The sequence below is a fragment of the Capricornis sumatraensis genome, chromosome 12 (assembly GCF_032405125.1).
Source record: "Capricornis sumatraensis isolate serow.1 chromosome 12, serow.2, whole genome shotgun sequence".
NCBI classification, from domain to species: Eukaryota; Metazoa; Chordata; class Mammalia; order Artiodactyla; family Bovidae; genus Capricornis; species Capricornis sumatraensis.
This window is the reverse complement of record NC_091080.1, coordinates 24,695,765-24,718,261: the sequence shown is the minus strand read 5'-3', so window position 1 is coordinate 24,718,261 and position 22,497 is coordinate 24,695,765. Positions and strand designations below refer to the sequence as shown.

The 22,497-nt window shown below is 37.7% G+C and overlaps 1 protein-coding gene across 2 annotated transcripts in view; it reads left to right on the top strand.

Moving 5' to 3' along the window:
* TSC22D1 (TSC22 domain family member 1) overlaps positions 1-22,497 on the top strand; it is a 122,158-nt gene that overhangs the window by 70,836 nt on the left and 28,825 nt on the right. The window contains exon 1 of one of the 2 annotated variants that reach the window (XM_068984204.1): positions 12,878-12,939. The exons of the other annotated variant lie outside the window; for it this stretch is intronic. The gene's annotated coding sequence lies outside the window, so the exon portion shown is untranslated. Of the gene's footprint in view, positions 1-12,877; positions 12,940-22,497 lie in introns of those variants that run through there. 2 annotated transcript variants of the gene reach the window in all.

Here is a 22,497-nt window from a genome sequence, read left to right as displayed (position 1 = left end):
TAGGCTTATTTTAGTTCCTATTCTATTAAGTTGAAATTTCTATTCTTAAATTTAGAATAGCTCTTAATTTTCAAGTTTTCTTCTCTAACGTTGTAAGCATTTAAGGCTGTAAAATTTCTTCCAGGTTGTTACTTTGGCAGCATATCTTACAAGTGTACATTTTCTTTTCATTTGAATTTTTATTTATTTGGCCATGCTGGGTCTTAGTTGTGGCATATGGGATCTAGTTTCCTGACCAAAGATCGAACCCAGGCCTCCTGCATTGGGTGCATGAAGTCTTAACCACTGGACCACCGGGGAAGTCCCCATTTTCAGTGTTTTAAATCACCACTATATTTTATTTTGACACAGAAATGATCTAGGAGTGCTTTAAAATGTAGGTGCTTTTACATTTTTATCATTTTTGTTAGCAAATTATGTATAAATGAATTATGCATGGTGATCTACGAACTTGGTTGTATGATACAGATTCTTTGAAATTTGTTTAGTCTTGCCTTATGGTTTAGCGCATGAACAGTTTATGTAGATATTCCATGGATGCTTGTAGAGGATGTGTGTTCTTTAACTGTGAATTTGGGAATTCTCTTTGTGTCCATTGAGTCAAGTTATTTAATTGCCTTTACCCACTCCAGTGTTCTTGCCTGGAGAATCCGAGGGACAGGGGAGCCTGGTGGGCTGCCATCTACGGGGTTGCTCAGAGTCGGACACGACTGAAGTAACTTAGCAGCAGCAGCAGCAGATATTTAATACCTTAACTAATTTTGTCTGCTTGATCTAAATATTGTAAAGAGAGGGGATTTGACGCATTCTCCCTTATGATTCTATCATTTTTGCTTTATAGATTTATATGTATTCGGTGAATACAAGAGGACAATTCTTGTGCATTTCTGGTGCATTGAAGCTATTATGTCTTTATTCTTTTTATCCCTAATGATGCCTTTTGCTTAGATCTATTTTGTGTTATTTTAATAAGGTCGTTCCGGCTTTCTTGAGTCGATATTGCCAGTGATGTCTCTTTTTTCCATTTCCATCTTTTAGTATTTCCATGCCCTTATATTTTACTGTGTCTCTTGTAAATACTGTATAGTAGGATTTTGATGTGTGTGGGGAGAGGTTTTTTTTCCCCATTTGGGTTTGAGAGCTATATATGCTACTTACATTCTTTTAGTTTATACTAGTCAGACATTGTTATTGACCATTTTAATTTCATTTTTTTAAAGTTCCATAAATTTGACATTATTATTTATGAGGACATTGCCATTATTATTTATTATCTAAATAATAAATAAATATTATTATTACAGTAGACAGTGTTTCTTTAGTATTATGTACATGTCTACCAGCTTCTCTGCTTACTGTTCCTTCTTGTAACTCAGACCTTTTAAAGGGAGCATTTTTCTTTTCCCTAAAGGAATATCTTTGGGGAGTTTCTTTAGTGAATGTTAAATGGTGACAAATTTTTATTTTATGTTTATCGGAAATGGACTTTATTTAACTCTAATTCTTGAAAGGTCTTGGGTACCCAGTTCTAGGTTGAGAGTTATCCTAGTCATTTGTTCCTTCTGCAATAGTAGGACATTTTTGAAATGTCTTTCTAATGAAAAATGTAATAAATCTAATATTTAATATGTGTGGGCTCAATAATAATCTTACTAAAAAGTCTCTTAATAACTGTGTACACAGTTGGCATTAGGTTATATACAGGATTGCTAGACATTTAAAGATTGAAATATGACTAACAGGAATTTCTGTACACATATGTATGGAGACTGCCCTTAGGTTTGTAGCTGGAGTCACTAGTTATACTATTATTATTTATGACTTTAAGGCTTTATTAGCTTATACTATGTGCCCATTTTTCAGAAACTCCTACTTTATTAGTTTTTGCTGATAAGAGGGCAGGTTGTCTGGATTTCAGTGTTTTAAAGCCTTATTTTCTGATTATTGCCTTGATGAAGTGATTTTATTATTATTTCTGCCTGCTCTTTACTGTTTCTGTAATATGCTGGAAGGAGAATGCAGTCTCACGTTCTCTGTGTCTTTGTATGTCACTTATGCTGCGTATTCTACATAGCTTGTAGTTTTCAGCTCTCATTATACTCCCATTTTATACTTACATTATAAAGGGGATTTATATACTTCCATTTTATAAATGAGGAAATTGAGTTTGAAAATTGTTTAAATGACTTCCTGGGGTATCACAGTATGTAAATGTTGGGACTAGGAGTCAAGACACAAGCACTCAGGTATTGTCTGCAATTCTGGTCTCACTTAAGATACCCTGCGATAATCAGCCATCCTAATGCAGATCAGTGGGCAGACTGAATAACCACCTGTGTAGCTTGATGCTCATGTGCCAGAGCCCCTCAACTAAAAATAGAGCTGTACTGTTTCGTGTTGCATCAGGGTGTATAACTAGATTTCCTCGCAGGATTTGAGACTGCTATCTTATGCCACAAATCATTTAATATATTTATCATGAGCATCATTTGTACTTAAAATAATTTCTGTCATTCCCTGTCTTCCCCTATCCCAGCTCCCATTCTGGACTAACATGGCAGGTAATAATAAGTAACTGTGCATTTTATCTCTTCCAGGCTAATTAAAATAACTTTTTACATACCTATGTATGCCCAACATTCAGAGACATTATTTACCATTGGGTTGGCACTATTATTGTTCAGTTGCTCAGTCGTGTCTAACTCTCTGTGATCCCTTGGACTGCGTCATTCCAGGCTTCCTTGTCCTTCACTATCTTCTGGAGTTTGCTCAGACTCATGTCCATTGAGTCAGTGATGCCATCCAACCATCTCATCCTCTGTTGTCTTTTATGATGTATAAAAGGTAGGCTAGTATGTGAAGGGGTGGGGGAGAACTATATTCCCTTTCCTGTCAAGAAAGTTAGAATATTCTGCAGAGTTTTAAAGGATTTCGTGAAGAAATAGGAAAACTGATTATTGCAAATACTAGAGGTTTTAGAGGGCTGTTTGAACATTACTATGGTTGGTTGACTGTAAAAGTAATTTCACTTTCTGGCTACTCTAACCTCAAAACATTCACATACTATTTTTGAGTTTCTTTTATCTGTTATTTTTTCTCAGTTTTTCAAATTTTGTGATAGTGTATCTGTTAAATTTGTTAACAAATTTTATAAATTTTAATCGTATATTAAATCAATACATTTTAAAAAATTGTCCAGATTTGTGTATAAGATGCCTGTGTGTTCAGGTTTAAATAATTAGATTAGAAATTAAATTATATAGAATCATACTTAATTTAAATTAACCTGGGTTGTCTATATAAAAATATTCTCCTAGAAGGGAATGGACGCTATTAAAGAAAAAAAAAAAAAGAATACGATGTGTTAGCGCCATCTACTGTTGAGTAAGAATAATCTCTTTGTGTATACTTGGATTTTTCCCAGCCCCTACCTATTAAGTCCTGCCTATTACTGTAGGTATCCTCATTTAGTTGACCACTCTGTAAACTCTGGATGTTCGGGAATATTTAGATGATATTCTTTGTTCAGAGGTGACCAGTTTTTGGAGATCTTGCTCATAATTCTCATCAAAGTAACAGTAGCAAATTTCCTATAATATTCTTAACAGTTAAGGATTTTAAAAGGAAACTAGCTGGTTATTTTAGCTTTCCATATAGCATCTTTGGTTTAAAGTTTACTGATTGATTGGTCATTGCTATAAAAAGACTGGATGATTAAAAGTCAGATTTTAAATTGAATGTGCCATTTGTAGTTGAAGGACTATCCATGGAATACTATGTTTCCATATGTTGTTGGTTTTATACTGAATGTCCAAATCTGCATAGCACAGTATTGAGTGTATTTGTCATTTAGAGGAAAAGCTGTGTTTAAATAATATATTAATTTTCTTGGAGTTTGTTACTGGAAAGCACATTACAAAAATAGGTTCCTGTAATATTATTTACTTTGCCACTTATGATCTTGAGACTGTTAACTTCTCTGAGTCTTAATTTTCTCATTTGTAAATGAGAATATCAGTAACACTACCTATCGAGATTACTGTAGAGCATAAATAAGACATACCTTCTAAAGCACTAAGCATAGCTTCTGGTACCTTATAATAATAAATACTAGTTGTTATCATTATTTGTCATTAATATTTTTATCACTGATTATATATTTAAAGTAAATATAATGTTTCAACAAATATTTTTTTTATTTTAGTAACTAATACCTTTAAAAAAAAACCTGTAATGTTTGAATATAACTTGCTGCCTAAGAATACAAATGTTCAAAATGTTTACTGTTTCTGCACATCATTTATAATGGAGGATGCTGTGTGGTTGGGTGGAAAGTAACAAGGCCTTTTGGATCTCTGGTCCTGGACCTTCAGTTACTAGCAGTGTAACCTGCAGTAAACTATTTAACCTCTCTAAAAAAACTCAGTTTCTTCTTCTGACAAATGGGGGGCGGGTGTTACGAGGATTAAATGATACCGTGTATATATGGAACCATTATTCATTTCCTTTTTGTGGACTAGCAGACAATAAATGTTCATTCTCCCTTTCAAAAACAACCTACTACAAGTTTGCTAACATGAACCTATTTCTCTAATTTTTCTTTGCATTATTTACGCTAAAATAAGAAGAGATTTGCTTCCCTGGTAGCTCAGATGGTAAAGCGTCTGCCTACAGTGCGGGAGACCCGGGTTCGATCCCTGGGTCGGGAAGATCCCCTGGAGAAGGCAATGGCAACCCACTCCAGTACTCTTGCCTGGAGAATCCCATGGACCGAGGAGCCTGGTAGGCTGCAGTCCATGGGGTTGCAAAGAGTCGGACACGACTGAGCAACTCCACTTCACTTCAAGCATCTTTATGTTTGAGAGACATGGAGTTTGAGGGGATACAAAGAAATTGTGACATCTCTGAGTTGTCTAATTGAGATAGGATCTAAATATATGAAGGTTTTCTTTTTAATTTGAATAATGTAATCTGTGTGCATCATTGTTAAATAAATTATACAGGAAATATTTGGGGGGAATTCAAAGGAATCCTTTTTCTGCTGGACCCAGCTGAACTGCCCCCTTCCCATTATCGTGATTGTCACCATCATCAGTCACCATCATTGTTTTAGTAATTGTCGCCCCTTGGATATTCTAAGAGGACATAAACAAGATAAAATCCACTCATGGATTAATAGAAATACTTAACCAATTGCACGTTGTTTAGCAGCATTACGGACCAAGTCTTCAAGGTAGGGCAGGGGTTGTATGTGGTGGTAACTGATGAACACTGAAAACATAGTGAGTGTGTTTGTGTGTGTGTGTGTGTACAGCTCTACTGGGTATGTGCTTGTAAATACATGAACAAATGAATGAAAGCCTCTGTATCACAATAGTAACATCAGCTGAAACCAGTGTTCTTATCACACTCTCGTTTAAATTTCTGTGCATAATTATAAACAGCTAATTCCCTCCTGTGTCCTCTGGGTCTTTACTTCATAATGATGCTATCAGTACATCATCCCGTGTTATCTTTCATCTTTTCCTCTTTACTGGCAACTTGTGTGGATCAGCAATCTACCCCCTGCCCACCCCCGAACCCCAGACCGTGTCTTCCTGATCCCCATTCATCGATGTGGCTGTGGGCCGACTCTTCCCTCTTCCTCACCCCCTTACAGCACAGGTTCCTGAGACTGTCGTTTTGCACACATGACCAGTGACTTCCTAACTGTCCAGTCTCAAGTCTGAGAAACGCTTTTCAGTCTTACCTCCTTCAGTCTCTTGTCTTTGTCATCATTGTCTGATACTCTCCTCCCTTGGTTCCTAGTTCTCCTCTTTTGACCTTCTGGTTTTGAGTCTCATGTATTTATTTTAAAATTTTTCCTCGCCCAGCCTTCTTAACTGTTGGTGTTTCCTTAGGTTCTGCCTAAGGTTCTCTTCCTCTTACTCTGCAGATTTTCTTTGCACTGCGGGGACCCTGCCCAGATGTGATGATCAGCTGCCTCCACTTGAGTTTTATCTGTGGGATCCTAGGTCAACCTCTGGTAGTGCAGGGGGCAGAGGGTGGTGGGCTTTAGCCCAGGAAACCCTCCACCACCTGTCAACGCACGAAAGCTTCCCTACGTGAACATACAATCTGTGTGAGACAAGCAACTGAAAACCACAGAAACATGGACAAGTAGTGTGTTTGGTGTGGAAACTCAGCCTCAAAAGTGTCTCTAACCCTTTCTGCTGCTGATGTACTCCTCTGTAGAAATTCTGGGGCTGCACTCGAGGGGCCTCAGTTTCCCTGTGAACGCATCTCCTTGCATGTCCCATCCAGGCTGCGCTCCTCAGTTATCACCCCTTTACACGGTCTGCTCCTCCTGTATTCTGCCAGTTAACAGGACCAAGATACACTCTGTGGATGGGCCAAACCCCTAATCATCCTAAACTCAGCTGCTGCTGCTCTTATCGTATGTAACCAGCCAGCCCCGGGGTAACTACTGCTTCAGTATCTTTGCTTAGCAGTGGAATTTACTTTGTTAAAGTTATTTGATCAATGTCTGTTTATTTCACTAGAATTTTTATGGCCCAAGTCCCTTGCATATTTTCACATGATAATATTTTTATATGTAGAAATACATTTAGCAACAATCCCTAAATCCCAAGGAATATTTAATAGCATCACCCTCCTATACCAAAGAACCCAGGTCTCCCGCATTGCAGGTGGATTCTTTACCAGCTGAGCCACCTGGGAAGCTCCACTAAAGAACACTAACGTACCATAAAACAATAGGCCTTTTCATCTTGATTTGGTCAAATGTTATATTAAAAAATATTAAGATTATATTAAAGTGAAATACTTTAAGGTTGTTTTCTTTTGTAGTTTCTCAGTTTAAAAGAGTTGTTTTTATGTTGCCGATACCTTCTAGAACTTGCACACTTCTGATTGCTTCAGTTTAAAAAAATGAAGATCAAACTCCGTATGAGTCTTATGTTATTATCCAGTTCTTCTCATTTAATATTACTCAGTATTATTTTTGTTCCTTAGATGCTCTCCAGCAGTGGTTCAGTAGTTACATTTTTGTGAAATGTATACTGTACTTCCCATTTATTGTCATTTTTAAAGTAAACTGTCCCCATTATCCTTTCAGGGCCAGCCTTGGAGGTGTAAACTTTTGCCATTTTAGTTCTAAATAAATAACATGAGAAAATGGCATGTTCCAAACTCTATAAACGATTACAACTTATTCATGTAGGTTTTCCAGTGGTTCTAGTGTTTGACAGAAGAGAAGTATTCGGGCTAACTGAGACAAACTTTGAGATGCCTAATCTTGTTTTAACCTTCTGAGATGGTTACTGTTTGAGGATGACTCAGGCTCAGGTCCAGGGCCATGACTTGTCTTTATGGATGTGACTACTTACCTCTCAGCCTAACAAGACAGAAAAGTTACCTCTTCTTGATACTGTGTATAACTGGTAACCGGTTGCCCTTTTCATTTAATTCTTTTAATCTCTTGAAGCCCAGAAAGCCTGATAGTCAGATTTTAAGAACTGTATGATAGAAGAGTCAGTAATTCTCAAACAAGATGTAAGGTGGTGGTGGTTTAGTTCCTCAGTCGTGTACAGCTCTTTGTGAGCCCATGGACTGTAGCCCGTCAGGCTCCTGTATCCCCGGGGTTTTTCCAGGCAAGAATACTGGAGTGGGTTGTCAATTCCTCCTCTAGGGGATCTTCCTGACCCAGGGATCAAACCCACGTCTCCTGGTTTCCTGTATTGGCAGGCATGTTCTTTACCACCGCACCATCTGGGAAGGCCGAGAACTAAGGAACAGAGACTTTCCTAGGAGTCAGATGCTAAACCTTACTCAAAAAATTATCTGCTTAGGCCTATGAATTTGGGCATGTTTCCCGGTCGTTCCGTGCCTCAGTTTTCCTGCCTACGAAATGGTAAAGTTAAGTTCTTACAGGCTTCCCAGGTGGCGCTGGTGGTAAAGAAGCCACCTGCCATTGCAGGAGACATAAGAGACGCAGATTCAGTCCTCGGGTCGGGAAGATCCCCTGAAGAAGGAAAAGGCACCCCACTCCAGTACTCTTGCCTGGAGAATCCCATGGACAGAGCAGCCTGGTGGGCTACAGTCCATGGGGTCACAGAGTCAGACACAACTGAAGCAACTTAGCACAGCACAGAGTTCTTACGGGAATTACATGAGATACTATATATATAAAGTACTGAGAAGAGTGTGTGGATACTAGTTCCTCAATAGTGCTAATATTATTGTCTATATATTATTTTTATTATTTTCTTTTGTTGTTTTTCAGTCGCTAAGTTTCGTCCGACTCTTTGTAACTCCATGGACTACAGCACACCAGGCTTCCTTGCTTGTCCTTTACTATCTCCTGGAGTTTGCTCAAACTCATGTCTGTTGAATCAATGATGCCATCTAACCATCTCATCCTTCGTTGTCCTCTTCTCCTCCTGCCCTCAATCTTTCTCAGTATCAGAGTCTTTTCCAATGAATCAGCTCTTCACATCAGATGGCCAAAGTATTGGAGCTTCAGCTTCAGCATCAGTCCTTGCAAAGAATATTCAGGATTGATTTCCTTTAGAATTAACTGGCTGGATCTCCTTGCAGTCCAAGGGACTCTCAAGTTTTCTCTAGCACCACAATTAGAAAGCATCAGTTCTTTGGTGCTCTGCTTTCTCTATGGTCCAACTCTTCTTACACACATATATGACTACTGGAAGTACAGCTTTGACTATACAGATCTTTGTAGGCAAAAATGTTTGTTTTTTAATACACTAGGTTTGTCCTAGCTTTTCTTCCAAGTAGCAGGTATCTTTTAATTTCATGGCTGCAGTCACTGTCCACAGTGATTTTGGAGCCCAAGAAAAGAAAATCTGTCACTGTTTCCACTTTTTGCCCTTCTGTTTGCCATGAAGTGATGGACCAGATGTCATGATGTTCGTTTTTTGAATGTTGAGTTTCAGGCCAGCTTTTTGACTCTCACTTTCATCAAGAGGCTCTTTAGTTCCTCTTTGCTTTCTGCCATAATGGTGGTATTATCTGCATATCTGAGGTCTGTATATTTCTCCCAGCAGTCTTGATTCCAGCTTGTGATTATCCAGCCTGGCATTTCACATGATGTACTCTGCATATAAGTTAAATAAGCAAGGTGACAGTATACAGCCTTAATATACTCCTTTTCCTATTTGGAACCAGTCTGTTGTTCCATATCCAGTTCTAATTGTTGCTTCCTGACCTGCATACAGATTTCTCAGGAGGCAGGTAAGGTGGTCCGGTATTCCCATCTCTTTACGAATTTTCCACTGTTTGTTGTGATCCACACAGTCTAGGGCTTTCGTGTAGTCTATGAAGCAGAAGTAGATGTTTTTCTGAAATTCTGTAACTTTCTGTATGATCCAGTGGATGTTAGTAATTTGACCTCTGGTTCCTCTGCCTTATCTAAGTCCAGCTTGTACATACATTATTTTTTACATTATTTTTCCTGTGGCAGACGTGAAATGTTTTCATGTAAATTTAAAATGTAAATTTTAAAATTTCCTCAAACTTAAGAATTCTGGAAACTTCTGGCATCTCTGAGGGAATGTTGTGATTTAACTATTTAAGCAACTTAAAGTAATTACAATCTTAAGTTCTGTTCCAGCTTACACAAAGAACCTGTTGAAATTCTTTTACCTTTTATATAAGGGCTTTATTTAAAAACAGGAATGACGCTTGCTGTGGTCTCCATAGTCCCCTCTTCCTTCTGCTTCACACACATCTGACTCCCGCCAGTGCTGGATGCTGGAGGCGCAGCAGTGAGAAAAGCACCTGTGCTCCGTGTCTGCTGTGCGTGGGGCATACAGGTCCTGTCTTCAGTTACACAGGCGATTAAATTCTGTAAGGCAGCTGTATTTATGTCTATTGCTGGGAAAGACTGAGGGCAGGAAGAGAAGGGGACGACAGAGGATGAGGTGGCTGGATGGCATCACTGACTCAGTGAACATAGGTTTGGGTAGACTCCGGGAGTTGATGATGGACAGGGAGGCCTGGCATGCTGCGGTTCATGGGGTCACAAAGAGTCAGACACAGCTGAGCAACTGAACTGATTCAGGTCTATGAGAGCATTTCACGGGGAGACCTCACCTGGTCTAAGTGTTCAGGAAAAGACTCACTTCGGGAAGGAACTTAGAGATGAAGTCCAGAGGTTGATCAGTATCATTAACTAGGAACGAAGTGAACAGGGCAGGGCATGCATTTCACACAGATGTGATGTGCTTGAGATGGAAGGGAGCCATTATAAAAAGGTGTGTTCTTAAATGTAATGAATTCTTATTTTTTTGCAGTTGTGGTATTTTACTGTTAAATATATTCTGTCTAGGAAGATCTAAGTATTATAACAGTCTTAAAATTTGTAATCAATAGCTGTGACAGTCTAGTCTTTTCTTAATCTTTAAGAAAATGTAAAAATGATTTTTAAGGTAAATTGTAATTACTAAATATTGAAAATAGTCACAAAATTTGATTCAATAAGCTGTGCTTCAATATTAAAGATTATTTAAGTTTAAGATAATTTATTCTTGATTATGTCAGGGGTCAGATCATGTGGCTAATGAATAATTTTCATCACTTTGATTTTTTAAATAGAGCACATCATCCCTGTTTTGGGGAGGTTTCCCTGGTGGGTCAGCTGGTAAAGAATCCACCTGCAATGTGGAAGACTTGGGTTTGATCCCTGGGTTGGGAAGATCCCCCGGAGAAGGGAAAGGTTACCCACTCCAGTATTCCGGCCTGGAGAATTCCATGGGCTGTGTAGTTCATGGGGTTGCAAAGAGTGGGACACGACTGAGTGACTTTCACTTCACTTTTTCCCTGTTTTTATAAATTGCACTGTTTATTATTTGGTAACCAAAAAAAGGAGGATCATTTCATCAGTTATTCAAAGTTTATTTCAAGTGACAAATAGTGTATGTTTTGGACTGATTTAGAACTAACCATTCTGTTTTATAATATTTTGAGTGTATTTTTTTTCTGTACTTGTATTCCTAGAAATAAACTGCACCAGTTGTTCTGTAGTTTGTTTATAGTTTATGTAATTGCTGAAGTAGAAAGTTGAATAGATCTTGAAGGATACCTAATTTATGTATTCTGTCAGCAGTGACATTTCAACTTTTTTATGCCTTCATCCACTGATGCCCCCTTCTCCAACAGAGTTTCTCACATGGACTCCTGTGGCTTATCTAGTGTCAACCACATGGCATTAATTTTAATTTTCTCCATCTCTTTGGGCCACCCACTGAGGTTCTGTTCTGTTCACAAGGGAGTGCCTCTTTTGGTGGTTTCTGTTGCTGATCCTTTCTTGGTCGTTGCAGGAACCGCCCAGGGCTGGGTCACTGAATGATATCTAGGACTTGATGATGAAGCTGTCTAGCCTGGGAGTTTTATTTATAAAAAGGTTTTTCACTGTTGATTTAATTTTATTTAGTGGCAATAATGGGCTGTTCAGATTTCATATCTCTTCATCAGTCTGTTCCAGTAAATAATGTTTTTCTAGCAATTAGCCTGTTCTGTATTTTTAAAATGATGGCTGTATTCTTTTTTCTCTCTTGATTTTGCTTATTTCTGCCTTCTCTTTTTTTTCTTAATCATACTGGGGGTTTGACATTTTAGGGTCTTTTTCACAGGGCCAACTTTTGGCCGTGTTGATCTTCTCATATATGTTTTCTCTTGAAATTGGTTTTGCTATTACCTTTGTTATCTCCTTTCTTTTATTTGGGTTGATTTTGCCAAGTTTTCTCCTCTGTGATAAAGCCTCATATCAGTTTAGTCTTTAGTCTAATGTTCAAGACTGTTACTTCGGTTACATCCTACGAGTTTTGAGATATACTATATTCATTTTACTCTCATAATTTAATAGTTAATCTGTGATGTTGATCCCTTTGCTTGTATTTTTTATGGCAAATGTTCCTGAATTTTCTAAAGTTTAATCTATTTTCTGAAAGCTCCAACTTGGACATTTACTGGTTATTTTCTGTTTTATAATTGATACCATCCAGGTTTTGCTGATGATCACATCCTTTCATTTTGATTTTCTCAGTCCTTTTCTACCTTCTGAAGTAGCATTGTGTAGGAGAAAACAAATGAACTATGTTTTTCTCTTTATTTCCCACCCCACCCCCATGTCTGCTCCAGTAAAATGGTATATTTGTAAGGCTAGAGTAGAATATCTTGGATGTAAGTTGTAGGAAGTACCGGGCCCTCTTGGGAATTGAGAAGCTGCTGGGCAGGAAGTTTCTCCGTCTGTCCTGTCTCTCTCGTCTCTCCCTCAGTCCTCCCTCTCCCCAGCCCTCCCTATCTGCTTGTTTCAGTTTTGCTTTGCGAAGCCTCTTGAATGTTCCTCTCTTCCCTCTCGTTCTTCTTCCTTCCCTTCTCTGGCCCTTCTCTCTCTCCCTTCCTCCCCACCTGTTCCTCTTCCTCCCTCCCTCCCCAGCTTCTTCTCTCCTGTCTTCATCCCTCCCTTCATCTTTTTCCTTCCTCAAATCTTCCTTCTATTCTTGCATCCTCATTGCTGCCCCCACCCCCCAACACGTTTCAAAAGTTGGAAAGTGCCACCCCCCCCACTGGATACTCCTGATTTTTGGATCTAGAATTCCCACAGGAGCCATATGGCATTGACTTGTTACACTCTAAGAAAACCTATAAAGAAAGTCTCCTATGCCCTTTCAAATCCTTGAAGCGGAGCAAGTCACTGTGTGCATAGTGTTACTGTTCTCTGGGAAGCTGGGTCATCCTAAAGAAACTGGGTCACTGTCCCTTTAAATAGAAACTGCCTTGAGGGAGGGGTGGAACTCGGGACACTTGGCTGGGTCCACCGGGAGCGTCAGTTGGGCCTGAGTGCAGAGAGAGGCCCTAGGAAAGCCCCGTGGTGTGTGTACCATGAAACTTTTTCTGTAGTCTATCGGTAGACCTGCTGTGAGTACTCAACTGTCGTCAAATAACTATGTAAAGAATTGCCCCCTCAGTGGTCCTATTCTTTATTACCTTGAAAGAGGGTTGATTTCTAAATACCCATATTGGAGGGTGAAATGAGGTTCAGTTCAGCCATTTTTATGTCCTGGTTGGAACATTTTAAAAGATATATATATATTTTAAACCACTTGGCAGATTATTTGGAGATTATCAAGGAAATAATTTTTTCCTTCTCTTGTTAACTGAGGTGAATTCTGTAATGTCCATTTTTTAGTTTAAAATCTTTAAAAGCTTAGTTGCATAACAACTTTTAATTTGTTTGATTCCCCAGGTAAAGCGCTAATGAATTGACTTAAAATTGTAGATGATTTAGGACTTTATATTGAGCTTTTCTATCAGAAAATGTCAGTATCCCTTCATTTAGCTATTTAAAAATGATGTTAGCTGTACTTTATAATATGTTTTGAAATTAAAGATATTTAGATTTATATGTCAGTCAGTTGCATGGTTCTTTTGAGTTGCTCAGATTGTTGTGAATGCTTCTTAGAGCTGGTGAATTCTAGCTTAATTTAAATATATGTTGTATATTATGTATATTTTATGAGTGTATGTATGTATATGTGTGTATATATATACATAGACACTGTCTCTACTGTTTCTATAACTTAAACTGATTTGAATGCTGGCAAAAGTCCATATCCAATTGTATAGTTCTACATAAATTTAAAGTACTTCAGAGTAGTTGGTATGAACTTTTAAAATTTAGAATTCTAATTTTAAAAGTAAGTTTCAAAAAAAAGTTTTTCACTAGCCTCAAATTAGAGAAAATAATTATAGGAATTTTGCAGCTGGCTTAGGTGACTTAGATGGTAAAGAATCTGCCTGTGATGCAGGAGAGCTGGGTTCGATCTCTGAGTTGGGACGATGTCCTGGAGAAGGGAATGGCTACCCACTCCAGTATTCTTGTCTGAAGAATTCCATAGACAGAGGAGCTTGGTGGGCAAGTCCATGGGATTGCAAGAGTCAGACACAACTGAACAATTAACACTTTGACTTTCACTACTTTACTAAAGAAAGACACAGATTGTGGTTAATTTTATTTAAAGAGAGGTGAACCAAAAAGATAATGGACAAAGAAAATTTCAAATCTTTTAAAATTAAAACTATAGATTTCATCAGTACTAAGTTTGAAGAAAAGTTACACATCAGAGTTGAAATTACAAAGGGAAATTTTCTGCTTAGCATAAATGAAAATCCTGGAATCTTAAAGGAGAAACAATCTTTTTGCCTAAATTAACTCTTACATATGATGGCAATTTTTTCTAGTTATTTTTAGTGAAAAACGTATGAATCCAGTTTTTAAAATTCTAATTTCTGTTTGGTTTATGGATTCCTGAGGTGTGTGTAAACTTTATAATAGAGTCATGATCTGACTGCTAATGGTCAAATAATACTTGTTTTCATAACAATACAGATACAAATGGAAAGCTGGTTTTTAAAAAATCACTGGAATAACTTAGATTTTAGTTATTGATTAAACAGATGACTAAGAGTTGTTATGATGTAATTTTTTTTTAGAACTGGTTGATGATGATTTAAAAAAACAAGCATACTTTTGTTAAGCCAAATAGCACTAATGATTTACAAATGAATAGCTCACTGAAATTAATGGTTAATTGAAGATGTTTTAGATATATAGGATGAATTTCATCTCAGTTATAACATTAAGTGATCTTATTTGCCCACTTGTTTGGTCATATCACTTGCTTCTCTGATTCGGCTTTAGAAATAATACTTTATAAGTGTTTCTGCATGTACTGTCTCTTTTGGGTCCTTAGAATAACTTGTGAGGAAGTTAAAACAAATACTCTTATCCTTATTTTACAAGTAAAGAAATTGAAGTCAAGAGATCGTTACCAGTCAGTCAGACCCAGTCGTAGTCTTTCAGCTGCTAAGTTTGTACTTTTTATATGTATGTAGTACAAATAAAGTATGCCTGATGTTTGTTGAATGAGTTCGCATAAATAATTTCTTTATAAAGTAATAGACTTATTCGTGATTTAATTAGAAATTTCTTTAATAAGAAATTTGGATGATATAAGAAATTAGAAGGGAAAAGTCATCTTCAAATTCATCTACAGTGCATTTGATGAAAGATTAAAAAATTATCTCACGTTATTTGTATGTGATTATAACAAAAATATAATTCTATATCTATATAAACATTAAAAATACATATTTATAGTGTATAGTATGGTATATACACTTATATGCTGCCAAGTCGCTTTAGTCACGTCCGACTCTGTGACCCCAGAGACGGCAGCCCACCAGGCTCCCCTGTCCCTGGGATTCTCCAGTCAAGAACACTGGAGTGGGGTGCCATTGCCTTCTCCAATACACTTATATACGTATATGTATTTGACTGATACCATACTTCATTGGCAATTTAAAATCTGATAGTTGACCTGGTATCAGTGAAGAAGCATTTCTAGAGGAATTTATGTCCAGTTTTAGGAAAATTTAGGGAGAAAGTTAAGAAAAGGTATTTATTTTGTCCAGAAAACTAACAGAGGAAACAGAATGCAAAAGGACTGTGATAGAACTTTAAAAAGTGGCGCTTGGTTCAAAGGAATTTGAAGCAAATTTTAAAAACCTTTCTTTAATTTTCTTTAATCTTCTATTTTTCTGAATTTGCTTATGGAATTTATATATAATACTGGTATCCTGTAGCCATTCAGTGGGTTGTTTGGACATTTTAACTTTAACAGAAAAGATAAAAAGATTGTGAAAACATTTATCTGCATAATCATTATCCCTGATACAACTTGTTTTGTACTTTTTTCTATTAACATACCACAAAACTTTCTGTTACAAAAAGAAGCAATTGGCAAAGCTGTGCAATTAAATGTGAAGCTTATCTGGAGAATGGCTTTGAGGATGGGAGGAGTGGACAAAAGTAGATACCTCAAAACAAAATTAGCTGCCATTCTTGCTAAATTCCATTATTCTCTCTACACACTGGTCTTAAAATACTTATCATTAACACTGTCTCCTTGCCTCTCCTACTAAACAGTAATTTGTTTGATGGTAAAGACTGCATTTTCATGTCTCCTCCTCAGTACCTGGCACACACAGCAGGGTCTCAGATATTTGTGGGATGGAGAGAGAAATCAGATAATGCCAGTGGCTTTAAATTTCTGAGGCATTGCTACCAGCATGCAAAGTAGAAACTGCTGGTTTACATGGAAAAAAGAGAAGGCACAGTTCCGGGGCTGTGAGGATAAAAGAGATGACCAGTTTGTTGTTAAAGAAGTAAATTCAAATGATGCCGCAGAACTGAAAAATCCAACAGTCTGTTTGCCTTCTCTCCTGAGAGTTTTAATTGTTAAAAGGAAACATAAATGCTATTTAAAGTCATCATTAAGAGAAAAACAAAAACCAAAAAAATACTCATTATTTTTTCAGAAACATTTAAAGCAGACATTCTGTTTTAACTATGTAAATATCTGTTCTATTGGCTATGGTGCTTGGAAACTGGAAGCAGACAGGCTCTGTCACTTGGGGCAGGTTATTTGACCTCTAAGCCTCAATGACCTTCTTAGTATCTTAGGGGGATAAGAATGGTTACCTCCTTCACTAAGTTAACATGAGGATTATTAGATGAGAGAGGTAAGGTGACGTACATAGCACAGATTTATAGGAAACTCTCAATAAATGTTACTTATTACAGTAAACTAAATTACAGTTGAGCTATCACTTTAATATTTTTAAAATTATTAACAATTTAAATTTTTATGAATTTAAATTTAAATAATTTAAATTTAATTAAATAAATTATTTTTAAAAATAATAATTTTATGGATTTAATAATTTTGACCTCCATATATAGAATTTCATTTAGTGCAACCTGATTGTAATTGGTGGTTATATTTTCACGGAGTAAACTTCCAATCCTTTATATTTCAAAGGTGACTTAATCTTTACTGAATAATTTTCTTAGATGGAATTAATACAGATGGTGCTCTGAAAATGTCAGGGGTTCTGTATTTTTATCCACTATTTTAAAACTAGGCTTTGTATGTCAACATGATGTTAAGAAACTTCATAATTATTTAGGCTCATTAAGGAGTTTGAATAATTTAAGAATTAGAAAGTGTATGTAGTTAAGGTACTATAGAAATTCACCATACTTCATTTATGCCTACTTCATTGTTTAAAGTTGACCAAACAATGCTCTCTAGTGGGCAATAAAAATTTGTAGTTCCATGTATTTAACAGGATGGTTATTTGATTACCAGAAAGGAAAATGTGATTCCTAATTGATGTGATGAATTTGTTGGGAGCTCCAGGTGCTCACAGTTGAATTTCTACATCTTGTATTTGAAGAGAACAACTTAGTTTTGACCTTAGAAACAACTTCATTAAATCAGACATTGACAATTTAATAGTTTTCACAAATTTTATGAACATTAATATCAGTATTTAAGATTTTAAAATAAGTCTTACAATATCTTGATTAATATTTTTCTAAATAAGCAGTTTTAGAAGTCACAGTTTTAAAAAGTTTGAAGTGGTGAAGGTCTTTTGAATAGGTACCACAAGGTGGCAGGAGTGTGTTTTCGTAGATTCTTTTTGCTTTGATGGCCTGCAAATTCTTGGTTATCTGAGATTAGTGTTTTCCATGGTTAACTGTTAAGCATTTTCTATACCAGAACTTTTAAATTTTAACTTTTCTAATGGAAAACCTTTAAAGTACATTCCCTGTTTTTCTGAATTCTTAAGCAGAAAAATAGAACTTAGCCTTTATCAATAGGCCTTTTGAATACCAGTTATTGGATTGCGATTAAGATGAAGTGCGAGATAAAGGTGGTGTGTGAGGAATGAGGACTTGGCCCTGCAGAAACGCTAGAACTCGTGCTGTAAAAACTTGTGCTGTTTGTGTTAGCTTGCTTTTCTGCATATCTATATTTTTTTCTGGCGAAGTGAAGTCAATCATGTCGAGTGCCAGACTCTGGTGTAGTAGAACATTATTGCTTTCTGCAAAATTAAACAGCAATGAAGACAGCCGTGCCTTTTCCCCAGGAGTAGGGCGGAGAGCAGAGGGGAGGAAAGAAAATAAACTATGAGCCTTAAAAAATCTTCATCAAAGACCGCTCTGGTAAAGCAACCCCAGACCATGAGGACTAGGATTCTGTAGTTACTAGGGACGTTAGAAACTAGTATAGCTGCTTGTGGAGCAACTTTCAGAAGTATTTCCTGTGTTTTAGATTCTGAGTTGTATATAATGTGTATGAAATAGATAATACTGATTATAAAAGATATCTCTAATTATATACTTAGAGGTGGATGTATTTCCATGGTGACTGTTTTCTTGCTCTGGTCCTAGAGCTGTTTCAAGGCCGTTTGTGCTGTTACTGGTGATACAACAAGTGTTGGGTAAAATCTTCAGTATCTTGAAGGCTTCATTTTTTGCCAGAACCTTTTTCTCCCCTCCCACACACTTCCAGTTGTTCCGTGAATCTATTACAGCAGAGGTTTGGGCTAAAAATAGGTTTTCTTTTGGATTTGGTTCCTTCACTAATTATTTGCATATTTTTTGTAATCTTTGGAAAGATATGGGTAAAATTCATGGTACCAAATTTCAAAACAAATCCATTTAACCTCCCATAAGCCCCGATAAAGCACTGTCGAGCTCTGGTGATGAAGCTCATTGAAGAAGAAGATGTGGCTTCCTTCAGCACCCATTTATTTCTCTGGCTTTCTGGAATGTTCCTTGACCTGCCTTCTGAGTTAATGAGAGACCTCTGAAAGGGCTGCAGAGAAGCCCCCGGAAATGACCATTAAGTTAGCTCTGTCTGAAATAGGTATCAGGGCATAGACCCTCAATCCTTTCTTCTCAGTTCTCCTCAATGACACGACCGTTTTTAACCTATAGTAGATGGGAAAGTAGGAGTTTCATGACTAAATATATGTATAAACTTCCCTACCTTGTAGTTTAAGCTTGTACATGCTTTCCTCCTGGTAAGGTATTATACGTTTTTAAGTAAAAGTGATGTTTAAGATTTGCAAACTGGTTTTGTGAATTATATAAAAGATTCATGCTCTAAGAAATAGCCAGAACCCTTCCGGTTACCCAAGGGCAGTTTTTGTGTAACTGTACAGGCTGGAGCGGAATTAACTGTAATTTTGAGATTACCCGAAAGATGCAAGAGGTTAGCTGTGTTAAGAACATCCTGCTATACATTCTGCCAAAAATTGAAGAACTGTGAGTAAAAGCAGCATGTGTGAAGTGGTACCAAGTTTGAACATTTAACTCCAAGTTAAACATTTAACATTTAACCTCATTTGTACATGAGGTACAATCTCATTAAAAGTATTAGCCCACAGTTTAAGTATTTTTCTCCTTTTAAATGTAGTTTTAAGATATATTTAATTTTTGTTTTGGTGAAGGAATTTTGGACTAAAAATGCATTGCAGTTGAATTAAAAATTTTTTTTTCAAGTCTATTAGAGAACATTTTATCTTTTATTTATTAATTGGAAGATAATTGCTTTATAATGTGTTTTAAAAAAATTAGTGATAAGTTAAAGCAGTTACCTACAGACTTTGAATGCCAAGCTAAAGGTTGGGATTTTATCCTATATGCAGTGTGTAATCATTAAAGGACCTGTAATTGAATGAGTGACAGGCAAGAAAGTTAAAATTAAGAGTATTAGCCTGGAGGCAGTATACAGGATGGATTTGCCTGGATCCAGGTGGATGGCGATTAGAGCCAGATTGACCAGTGGGGATAATATGGCAATAATCCAGAAATCTTATGAGTCTGGGTTAGGGTATTGGTAATAGAAATAGAATTAAAGGCAGAGATATTAGCAGGGAGGAATGGACAAGACAGCAAATTGCTTATGTTATAAAAAATTTCTGTTTTTGTCAGACAGAAGTCTTAGGCACAAGCCCGTCTTTCTGCAGGAGAACTATTTCTGTACATTAATGTATTGCAAATTCTTTGTCATAAAGAAGATAATGCTACTTGATTTAAAGTCCAGTAATGGAAGACTGTTGATGTTCAGCCTGATTTCACAGAATGATATGCTGAAAGTGACACTAAAAGATTATAGTACAGTGGTTCTCAAAAATCCAGCAACCTCAGAACCACTGGTTTATTGGAGAGGGAGAGGATGTTTTAAAGGATGAAGAATGTCATGGTTATAAGCATAGGCTCTATGCACCCCTACAAGTGTGAAGCCTGGATCCACCCTTGACCATGGGCAAGTTGGGCTTCCCTGGTGGCTCAGCTGGTAAAGAATCTGCCTGCAGTGCAGGAGACCCTAATTCAGTTCCTGGGTCAGGAAGATCCCCTGGAGAAGGGATAGGCTACCCACTCCAGTATTCTTTGACTTTCCTGGTGGCTCAACTGGTAAAGAATTAGTCTGCAATGTGAGAGACCTGGGTTTGATCCCTGGGTTGGGAAGATCCCCTGGAGAAAGAAACAGCTACCCACTCCAGTATTCTTGGGCTTCCCTTGTGGCTCAGCTGGTAAACAATTAGTCAGGAGACCTGGGTTCGATCCCTGGGAAGAGCCCCTGGAGAAGGGAAAGGCTACCCACTCCTGTATTCTGGCCTGGAGAATTCCATGGACTGTATAGTCCATGGGGTAATAGAGTCAGACACGACTGAGCGACTTTCAGTTTCACTTTTCATGGGCAAGTTACTTAACTTCTCTATGTCCCAGTTAACTATTTAGGATTGTTACAGGTACTAAATCCAGTGATAACATACAAAATGCTTAGATTTCCTGGGACATTGTTAATACTGAAAAACAGCTATGGCTGTTGTTAGTTTATCATTTCCGACCTCTGAAAATTCTAATTCATACCTTTGATTTGGGGCTCAAGAATCTGTATTTTTAAAACTTCCTGCAGCTCTGATCTCCAAGTTTGAAAACTTGTTGCCACCTGCTTTTCTACCTCCATGTAATAGGACTGTATTTAGATGTCTCTATCCATTTTCTTCTTCGTTTTCTTTTGACATTCCAAAGATGGCCAAGTTTTAAAATGGGATGTGAGACAGTGTCCATGTGCTCCATCAGGAACTCCTGTTGAATAGCTTATCTAAATCCCTTTGAAAATTCCTCCAAGCACCCCCACCACCATTCCTCACCCCTTGGTCTCTCAGTGGAATTGAGGGTCCTAGCCATAGTTGTCAGCCTTCCCTGAAGCCAAGATTAGTGCTCCCTGGTCTCAGCCCTCACGCTCCAGTTCTGCCTGTTTCCAGCCCTATCTGTGCCCTCAGAAATTCCTTTGTACCCGCCCCTCGTCTTTTTTTTTTTTTTTTTTTGGCTGCACCGTGTAGCATGCGGGATCCTAGTTCCCCAACCAGGGATTGAACTCGCACTCTCTGTAGTGGAAGCATGGAGTCTTAACCACTGGACCACCAGGGAAGTTCCTGTACACTGTTGGAGAAAATGAATATAGAATCTTGCTAAGAATAGTGGAGCAGTTTGCCATTCCTTTCTCCAGAGAATCTTCCCGACTCAGGGATCAAACCCAGGTCTCCTGCATTGCAGGTGGACCCTTTACCATCTGAGCCACCAGGGAAACCCACTTAACAACTGCAGAGTTTTTTGAATTCTATCAAATAATATCAGGTTTGTTTTTTGTAAAAAAAAAAAAAAAAAAAACTCCTAATACCTTTTCTCCGATCCTCTGATTGTTGCTGGTGTCTTACTCTGGTCTAGTGGTTCTTAGCCCATGCCTCATTTGATATTACCTGGGGAACTTTTAGGACTTCCCTGGTAGCTCAGAGGGTAAAGCGTCTGCCTACAATGAGGGAGACCAGGGTTCAGTCCCTGGGTTCAGATCTCCTGGAGAAGGAAATGGAAACCCACTCCAGTATCCTTGCCTAGAGAATCCCATAGACGGAGGAACCTGGTAGGCCACAGTCCATGAGTTCGCAAGAACTTTTAAAACCTACCGATGCTCAGGATTCATACAGGGCCAATTAAATCAGGATGGACTTGAGGCTCTGTATTTGTGAAAAGCCTCTCACTTGAGTCTAAGGTTCAGCCAAGGTTGAGAAGCATTGAATTAGTCTGTCTCATCACAGACAGACCCCACCCTACCCTGCCTGGCACAGTTCTGTTAGACAAAGGAATGCCTCAGCCATGTGAAGTGAAAACAGCTCTCCTGTCTGGCAGAGAATTTGAGATGGTAAAGAGAAAGCTTCCTGAAGCCTGTGTTTTTCCTGGTGGGCTGTCCTTGTTTTCCTGTCTCTGTGCTTCAGGCCTTCGTACTTGCTATTCCCATATTAGATCCAAGTCCTCTAGAGCTGTAAGAACTGTCCTTAATGGTGCAGGCATTTATTCTATACTATGACATGGATGTTTCTAAAGACCCCACTTTGCAAATTTGCATGCCAAAAATAAGGTGGCTTCTGGAGAAAACCGAGTCAAGCCGATCACTCAACACTTAGGCAACTTTGGTAACTAGAGCACTGAGAAAACAAAAATTTGGTGCCAGCTCAAGAGCTGAACTTCTCGTGGTAGATATTAAACACACACAC